This window comes from Trichosurus vulpecula, chromosome 1 (assembly GCF_011100635.1).
Source record: "Trichosurus vulpecula isolate mTriVul1 chromosome 1, mTriVul1.pri, whole genome shotgun sequence".
Classification (NCBI taxonomy): domain Eukaryota; kingdom Metazoa; phylum Chordata; class Mammalia; order Diprotodontia; family Phalangeridae; genus Trichosurus; species Trichosurus vulpecula.
The window spans coordinates 442,449,941-442,463,755 of record NC_050573.1 but is presented as its reverse complement, the minus strand read 5'-3'; the positions used below and the strand labels follow the sequence as shown (position 1 = coordinate 442,463,755).

The 13,815-nt window shown below is 43.3% G+C and overlaps 1 protein-coding gene across 2 annotated transcripts in view; it reads right to left on the bottom strand.

Annotated features, from left to right (window-relative positions):
• FAM169A (family with sequence similarity 169 member A) overlaps positions 1-5,886 on the bottom strand; it is a 63,789-nt gene extending 57,903 nt beyond the window's left edge. For both annotated transcript variants that reach the window (XM_036745881.1, XM_036745944.1), the window contains exon 1: positions 5,867-5,886. The gene's annotated coding sequence lies outside the window, so the exon portion shown is untranslated. The remainder of the gene's footprint in view (positions 1-5,866) is intronic.
• Between the last annotated feature and the right edge of the window lie 7,929 nt (positions 5,887-13,815).

The following is a 13,815-nucleotide window of genomic DNA, read 5'->3' as shown; positions in this document are numbered from 1 at the left end:
ATGATACTTGTAACTCTAAGAACTTTATCATTATTAGGGCAATTAGGAGTATACATAGACAGAAAAGTGTAGGAGACAAGAGATATTTGACTGCCTACCAAACTGAAGGTCTACAGAGCCATTATGCCGATCTCATTTGTTGTATGTCTGTGAAACCTGGAAAGTCTTTGAGCATCATGCCAGAAAACTGAATTGCTTCCATTTGAATTGTCTTAGGAAGATTCTGAAGATTACCTGGCAAGATAAGGTACTAAACACTGAAGTCCTTTGTCAAGCTAACTGCCAAGCATTCAACCTCTGCTGTAGAGAGTCCAACTCCAATGGGCTGGCCACACTGCTCAAATGCAAAACCTACATTTGCCTAAAAGACTATTTTACCGAAAACTCACACAAGGTAAGTGCTCACATGGAAGTCAGAAGAAGCAATACGACACTATGAAAGTCTTTCTGAAGAACTTTGGAATGATTGTGAGACATGGGAGACAGTGACACAGGACCCCCCCCCACCCCCACCCCAGCATGGTGTGCCTGTGTTGAAGAAGCTATTGTGCTCTATGAGCAAAGCAGAATTGCAGCAGCTCAAAAGAAACGTGAAATGTGCAAATTTAGAGACATCTCCCCTCATATGGACTACTTGTGCTCAACCTGTGGTAGAATCTTCCCAGCTTGCACTGGTCTGATCAGCCACAGCTGGACACACTGTACACCTTCACCTTGACAATAGTGATGACATTTGGGTCCTATCTGAGGAGGATGGACAACAACCCAACCAACACAGAGTACATGGGTATGCGCCATTTGAGATGTGACTATGATGGGATGATTTCAAGAAATGTAGGGTTATAAAAGTAACCAGCTCAACTTTAAGCTGTCCTCTACTCTTGCATCTCCTGCCCTCTTACCTATTTAACACTACTCATCCCTTTCCATGTCCCAACCCTAAACTATTCCTACCAGGTGATTTCCCTGCTCCTACATGAGATGCCAACCACCTCTGAAGGAAGTCACACAACTGCTGATGACATCATCTTATTTCAACTGGATCTTCACTGCTATACAGAAATTCTTTTTACTCTTCCCTAAATGACTCCTGTTGCACTCTCTCCACAGGTGTTCGAAATCTGCTCTCCTCAAGCCACCTACCTACACATCACCACCTCCCTTCTTCCTCCCAGCACAAACCATCACCTCATGCCCAGATATCCCCCCTATAAACAAATAACCCTTCACTTGACCTGGCCATTCCCTTCCTATATTCTGCCTACCTCTATAGCTATACCCCACTGGAAAAAAAAAAAACTTGTCTACACTCATTGGTTCTACTTCCTCTCAATCCACACTTCTGGCTTTGAATGCCAATGTTCTGCTCTAAGTCAATGATCTTTTCCTAGTAGCCACTTTTCTTGATCTCTCTGCAACTATGTGACACTGAAGACCATTTCTTCCTCCTGGTTACTCCCTGGGTTTTTTGTGACACTACTCTCTCTGATCATATAGGGCCTACTATGTGCCAGGCACTGTGCTAAGCACTTTATAAATATTATCTCATTCGATCCTCATAATAACCCTGGGTGCTATTAATATCTCCATTTTACAGTTGAGAAAACTGAGGCAAAGTTTAAATGACTTGCCCAAGGTTGCACAGCTAGGGTGTATGAGTAATATCTATAGTAGTAAGTAGTATCTGAGGCTAGAATTTGAACTCAGGTCTTCCAGACTCCAGGCACAGTGCTCCATCTACTTCACCACCCAGCTGCCTCTCAGAAGGCTATCTCCAGGTGAATGATCCTTGACTCTACATATCTTTCATCTCCCAAAAACTCCAGTCCCACATCATCCATTGACTTCTAAAAGTTTTCAACTGGATGTCCCACTGACATTCCAACATTTTCCAAAAACAGAAGTTACCCTCCCTTAACTTCCCTATTTCTTTCAGGAATACCAATGTCCTTTTAGCTCCTCTACAGAGAAGGATTTGGAGGCATCCTCAACCCTTTCCTCTCCTTTGCCCTCCATATCCAATCGGTTGCCACCTGCTGCTTCTATCTCTACAACATCTCCAGAATTCATCTTCTTCTCTCCTTGATACCACCTCTCAAGAACCTCTCATCGCCTCTTCTCTAGATTATACCTATTTCAATAGCCTGCTAACTGGTTTGCTTCCAGTCTCTTCTCTCTATAATCAATTTTCCACACAGCTGCCAAATTGATATTCTTAAAGCACAGGTCTGACCATGTTATTTCCATGCTCAAGGAGTTCCAGTATCTCCTTATCACCTTTTCAAAAAAAAAAAAATACAAAGTTCTACATCTGGTATTTGAAGCCCCTCACAATCTAGCTCCAACTTGGCTCTCTAGACTGAATCCACATTACTCCCACACTCACATACTCAAGGGATCTAGCCAAACTGCCCCTGCCTCTGCACAGGCTGTCCTTGACGATGCATGGAATGCTCTCTCTAGCTCCTTCAAGGCTCAATTTCTTCTCCAACAGGAAGCCATTCCTGATCCACCAGATACTAGTGACAGCCCCCCCCCATTACTTTATTACATCTAAAATTTAATTTCTTTAAGGAATTAAAGGGACTGTTTCATTTTTTATCTTTATTCGTAGCATAATGACCAGCAAATAAGCATTTTATAAATGCACAGACTCATTTCAACAAGCAACAAGTATTTATTAAACACCTACAAAGCATAAGGCAGTAGGTCAGAGTTTTGGTTTGGTTTTTTTTTTGCCTTCCAGTAGTTTATATTCCACAGAGGTATATAACATGGGGGAAATAGAAGATAATTTGAGGAAAACATTAACAATAGCTATAGGAGTTGTTTATTCTTCCTTCCCGAAGAGGACCATGACATCTGGGAGGTGATGCCATGACATGCAACTGAATTGGATTTAAGTAAGGGAGGGCTGTGCAAAGTCACCAGCCTCACTCTCTCCTCCAAAGCCATCTGAGTCCAGTGGCAAGATATAGATCAGGAATGGAGATGGCCCCGAAACAGTGGAAGACGTTGGCCTTTTTAAGCTAAGGTCTTTCCTAGGTCTCAGTTTGACTGAGACAACACTGATTCAGTGATTAAGGCTAGGTAACAAACCCAGATCACTCTGGCTCTCAATGATTGGCCAACAACAGGTGCTAGCCCAAGCCTCATTTGGTCATTGTTTGGTCCCTGATGGCTCAGAGCAGAGTGTTAACAGCGATTATTTTGGTTTTGGCCAGAAACCAAAAGGGTCTTCCCTTCCCAGATTGATTTTTTTTTGACTAGGTAAAAGGGGCTCTAGGAGTATTTAAGAACTCAAAGAGGAAACAGTAACAGAGATTATCTAAAAGGAGGATAAGAATTCTGAGAAACTGAGAGGAGGAGGAAATGCATTCCAGGCAAGAGACAAATGCACTGAGGAAGAAATGGACAGCTAGGTATTAGTCCAGTATGTCTATAACATACTGGAAATGAAGAAAGACAAATGAGAAATTTGGCTTGAAAGATGGCAGGCATAACTAGATTTTTAACTAGATAGGGAGCCATGGAAGATTTTTTGATCAGGGGAGATCAGACCTGTCACTTGGGAAAATTATTTGACATCTTCATATAAGAAAAATGGAGATTGGAAGCAGATGACAAACTAGGGCACTATTCCAACAATCCATGCTAGAGAAGGGATGAGGGACTGATTTAGTATGGTATTGGATAGGAGATGTTTAAGAGCTAATACTAATCAACAAGACCCTGCAACTTGGAAATGGGGGGAAGAGGAGGATGAAGTAGAGGAAGGCGACAAGGATAACTGACTCAGTGGTTATGATCTGGGATGGTGATCTCATGAGGAAATAACAACAAAATTTGGAAGAAGGGCAGGTTTAGGGGAAAGGTAGTCAGTTCTCCTTTTTAGATATGTTGAATACAATTTTATATATTCCCACATCAAATTTCTATTACTATTTCGTTTTTATCTGGGAAAGAATACCATTTGTAAGAACTTAGACAATATAAAAACCTCTCAGGAACCCACAACCCATGAGCTATTAGAACTGTCCCTGCGAAAAGGTCAATGTGGCTACTCGTAGCTTATTTATTATTTCCTGGGTTGCTAATAAGATGGCAGCTTCTAATAATAAATCTACAAATTTTCATCAGAAAATTGTAGCATGTTAACTTTGTATTTGGAAGTCATCACAATGGAATTTTCCCCAACTCCTCCCACTTCCCCCAACCACTAAAACCAAACCAAAACGCATCTCAGTAGGTTCTATCCTATCAGGAAAGAATTTTCCTCATGTAAATACTCCAGAAGAACACCAAGATACCGTATCACCTACAAAGGTCAACTGTGAATCTTTATAATGTAGAATAACAGAAACTAACAGTGCCTGGAACTGACTCATTTTGGTGAATCTTCCATAAAACTAACCTACACAAAACGTAGACAATTATGCAACAGCCACTAATCAACATTGTATAATTTAAATTGTGTGCACAATTCCAATCCCACATTACCAGATATAATCCAAATTATGGCCCAAATAAACAATTTATCATCTCCTTGGTAGCCCAATAAATTTAAGATAAGCATATAAATAAACAATACTACATTTAAACAAAATTTTCTGGAACCAAGCAAATGGCACTTGGTGGGTTAATAGTACTAAGACACATACATAAACTTTTCCTTGTAATGGTCCCTAAATTTGGACCAGTTAATTTTAATTCTAATCCCACTCTCCTCTTTCAGGAGGTAGAAACCAAACCTCCAAACCCCACCAAACCAGAATACATTCATTTAATTCTATTTTTAAGAAGACCAAAGTCTGGGGGAGTAGGGAGAAGGAGACGATAGACTTGGAGGATAGAAGAGAAAAGACAATCTACATCCGTTTCCTGTATTCGGACTGCTTTAGCTGAGCTGAGGAAGGAATACTTAATCCTTTCTTTCCACTGGCAGAAATAGAACTATGACCCCCAACTCATAAATTCATCCCTAAAGCTATCTAGCTTTCCTGAGGGACAGGATGATCCTGACAAGCCATCTCTAAGATTGTAAAGAAGCAGTCAACCAGCAAGTCAACAAGCACTCATGAAACGTTTAGTACGTGCCAAGCACGGTGCTCACTGCTGGACACACACACACACACACACGGAAAAAAAAACAAGTGTGGTCAAGAAGTCACAACCCGGGGGGGGGGGGGGCGGAATTCAACGCTTTGGATCTCCAGTTCCCTTCCACTAAGCCAAGGGTTCTTGGTCCCTTTCCGAAGTGTAGTGAAGGTGATGAACCCCTTCTCAGAATGTTTTTAAATGCACAAAATAAAATGCATAGGATTACAAAGGAAGCCAATTGTATCAAGAGAGAAATCAACATACTTTTAAAAACAAGCTCACGAACCCCAGCGAACCCTTGGGTGACCAGCCGAGAGTATTTAGAGGTGACTGATGGGGTAAGTAGCCTAAAGGACCACACGGCCAGCCCTACATCCCCAAAGGACTGAGACTCGAAGGGTACGGTGTGTTTACCCCCTTCACCAAGTCGGAGTGGGGGGGGGGGGCAGAGAGAAGGGATGCACGAGAGGGTTACTAGCTGCAGAGACCCGGCTAGAGGAGCGGGATGAAGAAGGAGAGATTCCCTCACACAAAATGGTGGAGCTTCCACGAAGCTGGGAGCACCTGGGGCCGGACGCACGGCTGCCCCTCGCCTCCCACGCTGGGGCTGTCTCCCGGAGCTCGGCCTTGACTGCCCGCTCGCCGCGCCCGGGGCGTGGAGGACGCTTCCCGGGGACCGGAATGCCGAGGCTAAGGACAAGGCCAGGAGAAAGTGGGGGGAGGGTTTGCGGGCCCGGCGAAGGAGGCCACCCCGAGTCTCACTTACCTCGGCTGGGCGCGCCCTCCGGACGCACAGGAGAGGAGCCAGGGAGGAGGCGGAGCCTCGGAGAATGAATGGAGCTGGAGGCGGCTGCGCTGCAGCAGCGGCGGCGGCGGCGGCTCCGGGCAGGCGCGCCCCAGGCCGGTGGCGATCGCTCTTCGCCCCGCAGTCCCCGTCCTCCTCCTCCGCCGCGGGGGAGGCGGCGGCAGGGACGCCGAGGCTCAGCGGCTTCGCTGCGCCCGGGGCCCCGTTCTGCGCCTGCCCCTCCTCCTACTCCCAGGCTGCGCCCACAACTGTGCCCGCCCCCAACTCCCCAGCTGGCTTAGTTCCACCGTCTGTCTATCATTCAGGTCGCCCGTCCGTCCGTCTGTCTGTCAGGCAGCTTGTGCCCACCGCTTGCCCCCTCCGCCAGCCACTGACGCACACTCTGCAACGCCCCCAGCCTTTAAAGTCGTTTCTCCCCCCACCCCACCACTACCACCGCCACCAACCCCTCCATCGCCTCCCATATCTTTAATCCCCTAACCCGCCCCCCCTCCACCGCGATCACGGTCATGATCACGAGGGGATGGCAGGCGCAGATACATTCCCAACCCCCACGCATGAACCCGCCAGTGGGAGCCACGGACTGGGAGGAAGGGAAAACTGGTACAGGAGAGACTTCACCATCACTACTGTGCCCCTCGGCTCTCGGAGTAGCTGTCCACACCAGGAACTGTGCAACACCTACTCCCCACTCCCTCTTCACCCCCTAGCTCTGGGCTGCAGCCTTGGACGGGGGAGGGGTGACTGACCAAGGCGTCGGCGCAAAAATACATAGAAACATATTGCATTGGCTGTTATGCCTGATTTGCATATTATTCGTTTCAATGTCAACATGTCAAGGATGTCCATTCCTTCTTGCTCCTGCTGCGCAAAAATAGATACGAACGTATTGCATTGGATATGCCTAATTTGCATATTCTTCCTTTGAGGTAAAAATGTCTAGGATGTCCATCCCTTCCTGCTTCTGATGTTTCGCCCCACACCTCCCTCCCAGGTCTCCCAGATCCTAACTGCTGTGTCATAACTGACTCCTCTGGCAGGGAAATGTCTACTCAGGAATTTACCTAAGTTTGCCGGGCCTTTCCTGCTAAGCTGTCCCCAGCCTTAATCTCCGGATGGGGAGAGTCCTTTCTATCTTCACCAGTGGGACGAGGGAAGACACAAAGCTACTGGAAGACAGCCACAACTTTAATCAGAATGGGAGAAGCAAATCCAACTTTCATCTTGGATGCAACGTGGAAGAGAAATCTTGGGCTACATTTGCGTTTAAGAAGGTGTTGCAACAATCTGCTTGCAGCTACTCTAGGGGTGTAAGACCCACCAGCAACCAGCACACAGAAAGCTGCCAACACAGGTTCTTTTGATCTGTTTTATTAAGGAAAGCAACGTTAAGGGGTTAACAATCTTACTTTAATCCAGCATACAAATATCATTCACTTAGTTCAGGGGGAAAAACCAGCATCCTGAACTTCAGAGCAAATACAAATTACAAACATCAACAGACAGACCTTGCTCGATTCAACTCTCAATGCATAGTCAAGTCCCAACATTGCTGGAGGACTCTTAACTACAGCTGCCCGGTGTCTCCACATCTACACATCTCCAGGACTAAGAGCCCCCAGCAACTAGCTCTGTTCTTTCTTTTTATACACTCTTTAGCCATCATTAAACCTCATCTGAGCCACCAGAACTCAGGGTCCTACTATTGGCTCTGGTCTTAGGGATTCGCCTTAGGACCCCAAAGGGCTTCACGCCCACATAGGCTTAGCATCTAGTAAGGCTCAAAGACAATTAATCATTTTAAAACAGTAAGAAAGTCCCAACTTAATTGATATTACAGAAGGCTGAAAATACTTTCACTTCAAAGAAATCACTCCAGCCCTTTACTCCATACTTTCAAACTGATCTTTCCTCACAAAAGGCCCCTACATTTCTTCCTAAGGGCAGAGGAACATTGTCTTCTAAATATTATTCTTGAAAAGAAGGAATTTTAAGAAATACTCTTCAAGTAAATAATAATGATCATGATAATAACCATGATTTTTTTCAGGTAACAGGTTTTATTGAAAAATCCACGTGTGTCATACTTAAATTTTATTTTTAAAAATTTATTCGTATGTAGTATGCCTACAGAAAATTAACTTAACCTGGTGTCAAACTCAGTGGACTGAATCTTACCTTGTAAATGTCCTAAACTCTCTGCACCAGGTTTCCCTCGGACTTTCTCCACAGACTTTCAATAGTTATGCAAAACAATTTATCTTGTGAAACCAGGGAATGTCTACCCCCTACCAACTGCAGCCACTTTCCCTCTGCCTAATCTCCCCCACCGGCAGGTCGGCCATTCCCTGTCTTAGTACCCTATAGAAGCCCTGTTCCCAGTCCCTCCTTGGGTACCCCAGCCCTTGCTGCGTGACACCCCAAGCTACAGATCACTGGCCCTGGTCAAAGACCTCACTTTTGCTTTATTGGCTTGTTTTCTCTTGAATTCAGGTTGACACAGGCATCGAAAAGCCTCCCAAGTTTTCAGTCAGTTTGAAGGTAAATTCTTTGTCCTAAACTGGAAAGAATTTAGGATTCTTGACTGTATTTCAAAGGTCAAAATCTTAACTTTCTTCGAATATTTTTCAGTGACTCCAGTAATATAAGTATTCAAAAATATTTGTTGAGCGATAAATATTAATCCAACTCTTTCTGAGTTTTGTATTTTGTAACATATTTCTGTGTATACACACACTGTACAACTTTTAAATTTGGAAACAGACCTCCCAAATATGCCATTTTAAACTTTTCTTCTTCAAGACACTACCCACTAATAAACTTTAGTTAGGAGCAATTTTGTGATCTCACAATTTAATATTTATCATTTTTTAAAAAGACAGGGAATGACAGTATAACAGACCAACTAGTTCTGACTTCAATATTTGGGGCTCAGACTGAATGACCCTGCCTCTGTGCACCCATATCTCCAGCTGTAAAATAATCATAATTTCCATCAAAACATTTTGTAAGATGCTTTGAGGCACTTCAGAGAAGAGCTTTATAATGATTATTTTTCTTTTTATTGCATGCTTATTTTCACTGTTCTTGCGTTCAACTGAAAAGCAGAAGTGGAGGAAAAGGGCCTTTTGGGATCTTCCTTAATGATAGTGCCTTCTCTCTGATTATCTCCCAGATGTACCCTATCTGTATCTTGTTTGTACATGATGGTTTCCATGTTTCTCCCATTAGACTGTGGGCTTCTTGAGAGCAGGGACTGGATTTTTGCCTTTCTTTGTATCTGCTGATCTTAGCATAGGTCCTGACACCTAGGAGGTGCTTCTTGGTTTGAATTGTTGAATACCCATTTAGCTGTCTGGTATATTGGAGCCCTTTTCCCTGAGATTATCTCAGAGTCAGGAGAAAAAAAATGAGGAGGAGGGCAGTTAATCGTGAAAGTTATTTTCACAAGCAAAAATGCAGAGAGTTTCTGTGGTGATCCCTAGGGGAAAGGTGTTGGGGAAGCTAATTGAAAAAAAAGGAAATCATGGGGCTAGCAAAAAGGCTTTAGACCAGAGAGAGCCAAAAGGTTCATTTTAGGGGTGGGATGCTCTATCAGAATGACTAAAGTGTTAGAATTTAAGACAATAAAGACTTTGGCTCAGTTAAAAAGCCAGAAATGAGATCATTTGGAGGATTACATAAAAGTCTTAATCAGGATTGAGAGGGGTGGGAATGAGATCAATTAGGTCTCCCTCTGGTAATTGTCCTGAGCCCTCTTTTCTTCTGCCTTTATCCTGCTTCACTAGGTGATCTCATCAGCAATCATATATTTAAGTACTGTTTCTATGCTGTTGATTCTCAAATCTATCTTGCCCCAACTTTTCTTGTGACCTCACTTTGGAGTGGATGTCCAGTATACTTAAACTCAGTATGTGCAAAACAGGACTCATTCTTTTTCCCCTAAATCCTCCCTCCTTTTGTTATTTAGTCATTTCCATCATATCTGACTCTTTATGAGGTCTCTTGGGGTTTTTCTTGGCAAAGATACTGGAGCGGTTTTCCATTTCCTTTTCCAGCTCATTTCACAACTGAGGAAACTGACGCAAACAAGGTTAAGTGACTTGCCCAGGGTCACACAGCTAGTAAGTGTCCAGGACCAAATTTGAACTCAGGTCTTCTCTGACTCCAAGCCCATTACACTGTGCCACCTCACTGCCCCCTTCCTACCTTTCCTGTTAGATTAGAGGGCAATATGCTTAGGGTAGACACCCCTCTTACTTCCCTTGGCAGAATGAGAACAATTTGCTCCAAAGGCCATGAAAGCAGCTGAAGCAGGCAATGTGAAGAACTTAGAACTTGGTCAAACATAGAAGATGCCAAGGTCATCCACTGCATCCTGGGCCATCACCAGTCATCTTGGGTTTTATCTTGCCACAGGACTTGGATGACTCTGGAAGAGAAAGTGAGGCTGACAGCTTTGTGTAACTGTCTTAAATCCAATTCATGAAGGAGCCAAGATATCATTGTGTGATGTCATTGGTCCTCTTCAAAACTGAAGAACAAACAACAGAGGGGGCAACATCATCTTCTCAGTCCCTCAGGTTAACAACATAGATGTCATCCTGGATGCCCACTTATCTCTCAGCCCCCATATTAAAGCTGTTGCCAATGCCTGCCAATTTCACGTTTGCAACATCTCTCAAATACTCTCCCTTCTCTCTTCTGACATTGCTACCAGCCTGGTGCAGACAATCATCACCTCACACCTAGAGCCTGCTGGTGGGTCTACCTGCCTCAAATCTCTCCCCAATAAAATCCATCCTCCATTGATCCACTAATGCAATTTTCCTAAATTGAGGATTGGATCTTGTCACTCCCTCCCAGTAAACTCTAGTGGCTTCCTATTGCCTCCAGGATCAAATACAAAATCCTCTGTTTCATGTTCAAAGCCAATTCTAATCCCATCTCATCTTACTCCCCACAGCTAGTCTTCCTTCCACTGATACTGACTGGCCTCCTGGCCCTTGAACAAACAATCTCTGGGTTCCTAGCATTTTGTCTGGCTCTCCCCTATGCCTGGGATGTTTTCCCTCCTGAATTTTGCCTACTGACCTCCCTGTCTTCCTTTAAGTCACAACTAAAATCTTACCTTCTACAGGAAGCTTTCCCCAACCCCTTTTAATTCCAATGCCTTCCTTCCATTAATTATCTCCAATTTATCCTATATATAGTTTGCTTTGTATATATTTGTTTGCATGTTGTCTCCCCCAGTAGACTGTGAGCTTCTTGAGGACAGGAACTATCTTTTGCCTGAGGCTCTTAATAAATATTTATTGATTGAAATAATATTTGTATACTTGATAATACAAAAAAAAGGTAAGGAAGAGAGGGTCAAGAAGTGTTTCTATTTGAGCTCCACACATGCAAGAGGAAAAGGGTAGGTAAGTGAATAAACTTAAAAGCAATGTTTAAATGGAGAAAAGGTAGAAGGAGAAGAAATTAGGGTAAAAATCTTTAAAGGGTCATGGGGCAGGGCTTTTGGCACAGGGATCTGTAGAGTTGGTCCATTCCATTTAGAATCTGTTGTTGGTTCTACTGTTGGATTTATTTATAAAGAAAGGGAGTGGGGGAGAATAAGGGAAAGGCAGAAACACATACAAAAACTTCCAGTGGCAATAAAATGTAGATCCCTATTAAATGTGAAATGCTTGACAACAGCTATTTCTTTCTTTTTTAAAATTTTTATCTTGGCATCCCCAGCTCCTATTAGACACTGAATGAATGAATGTTTGATGCTAGATTGAGATTAGAAATTCTCGCCATTCTCCTTGACAGAAAACAACCTAACGAATGTAGGAAAGCTCGTGGAGCATGCAGAAGACAGCAAACATGGTCATGAGGTACCTCGAGCTCATGAGGATTGCTGAAGGATCTTGGAATTTTCATGCTGGAGAACTTCTAGGGGAAGACTTATATGGGACATGATAGCTATTTGATCTCAGGGGTTTTCTGGAGGATACTCAGTCAGGGTCAGAGGAAAATGGGAAGACCTCTATGAACTGAGGGAGGTCAAAGGGAGCAGAACTAAGGGAATAATTTAACAATGATATAGAGAAAAACAACTTTGAAAGACTAGAACTCTAAGCATTGCTATAATAAGCTATGAGTCCAGAAGACTGAAGAAACACACGACTTACCTCCTGCTAGAGAGGTAATAAATGCAGAGAGAGACATATATTTTTGGGCCTGGCCAATGTAGGAATTAGTTTAGTTGGATTATGTATATTTATGATGAGGGTTTTCTTTTTTTTCCTTTTTTTAGTTGTTGTTCACAAAGGGGTGGTCAGAGTTATACAGCTAGTAAATATCTGCACCACCTAGCTACCCACTTGGGAAGATATTGATGAGTTATCAGATGCCTTTCTCACAAAGGATGAGAAGGCAAAGTTCCTGTCCTGTGCTATAAAGTTAGAGAATGAATAGAACATGGCCCAGAATGGCCCACATTGGAATTATAACAGTGGGAGGAACTGGGCAACATTCAATAATGCAAAAATCACCCTCTATGACAATCCAGAGTAGGTGGTATAGCAACCAACAGACTGAAGAAAATTCCATGACACTACACAGAATTCAGATGCACATCCTGATACTTTCTCTATTTTTTTGTATGCTGCCACCCAGAAATTTGTTCAGTTAGACCCAGAAACTGATGATGATCTAAAAGTCATGATTTCAGCTGACATTAATCAATTCGCAGAAGTCATTCGTGTTTACTTTCATAAATCCTGCCCTGGCTGGAGTGGGAAAACTATTAGTGAACTTAGGGGAATTGTGTCGAATGTGTTTGGTGGATAAAAGGAGAGGGAACTTAAGAAGGAAAAGGAAAATAAAGTTAAGGGAGGGAAAATTTTGGTGGCAAGGCTCCACTGTAACTGCTTGATGTCTTAGGGTGCCAAAAAACTCATTTTTATCTTATTTCCTGAGTTTGCCTTTAATTGCCCAGGGTGAGGCTCAAACCAGGATTTTTCCTTTAATAACTAGGATTTGATTTTTGTCTCAAGTTCTGGGTAGAGTAGTAGATAGAGAGGGAGCCTCACAGTTTAAACCCAACTTTGTTGTTCAGTCATTTTCAGTTGTGTCGTTCAGTACCCCATTGGGGGTTTTCTTGTCAAAGATAATGGAGTATAGGGCAGCTAGGTGGTGCAGCAAGCAGAGCAGCAGCCCTGGAGTCAGGAGGACTTGAGTACAAATCCAGCCTCAGACACTTGACACACTGTGTGACCTTGGGCAAGTCACTTAACCCCAATTGCCCTGACTTCCTCCCTCCGAAATAAAGATACTGGAGTGGTTTGACATTTCCTTCTTCAGCTCATTTTACAGATGAAGAAGCTGAGGTAAACAGGGTTAAATGACTTTTCCAGGGTCACACAGCTAGGAAGTGTCTGAGGCCATATTTGAATTCAGATCTTCCTGAATCCAGGCCTGGTGCTCCATCCATCGTACCACCTAGCTGCCCCTTAAACCCAAGACCTGGGTTTAAATCCTGCCTCTGATACTTACTATGTGACTTGGGACAAATTCTTAACCTCTCAGTTGGCCAGACAACTATATAATACTATAGACTGTGGAAAAACTGCCTTCATGAAAGAGCAAAGGAAGTTTCCTTACCTGGAAGTTCTCTATACCAATGAAATCATAGGTCCTTGTAGGTGCTTGATAAAAGTCTCCAAAAAAAAATGTATACTTTTTAAGTTTAATCTGCATTATTGACATTTTCTTAAGTCTGGATAACCAACAAAACAGAAAAATCAAGCCATTTTGTAGTATTTGTGGATTTCTGAGGTGTAACTAAAAATTCAACAATCAACCCTTGTAAGCCAGTTAGGGCTGGCTGTAGCATACCACTGGAGTTGGGCTGCCATCTC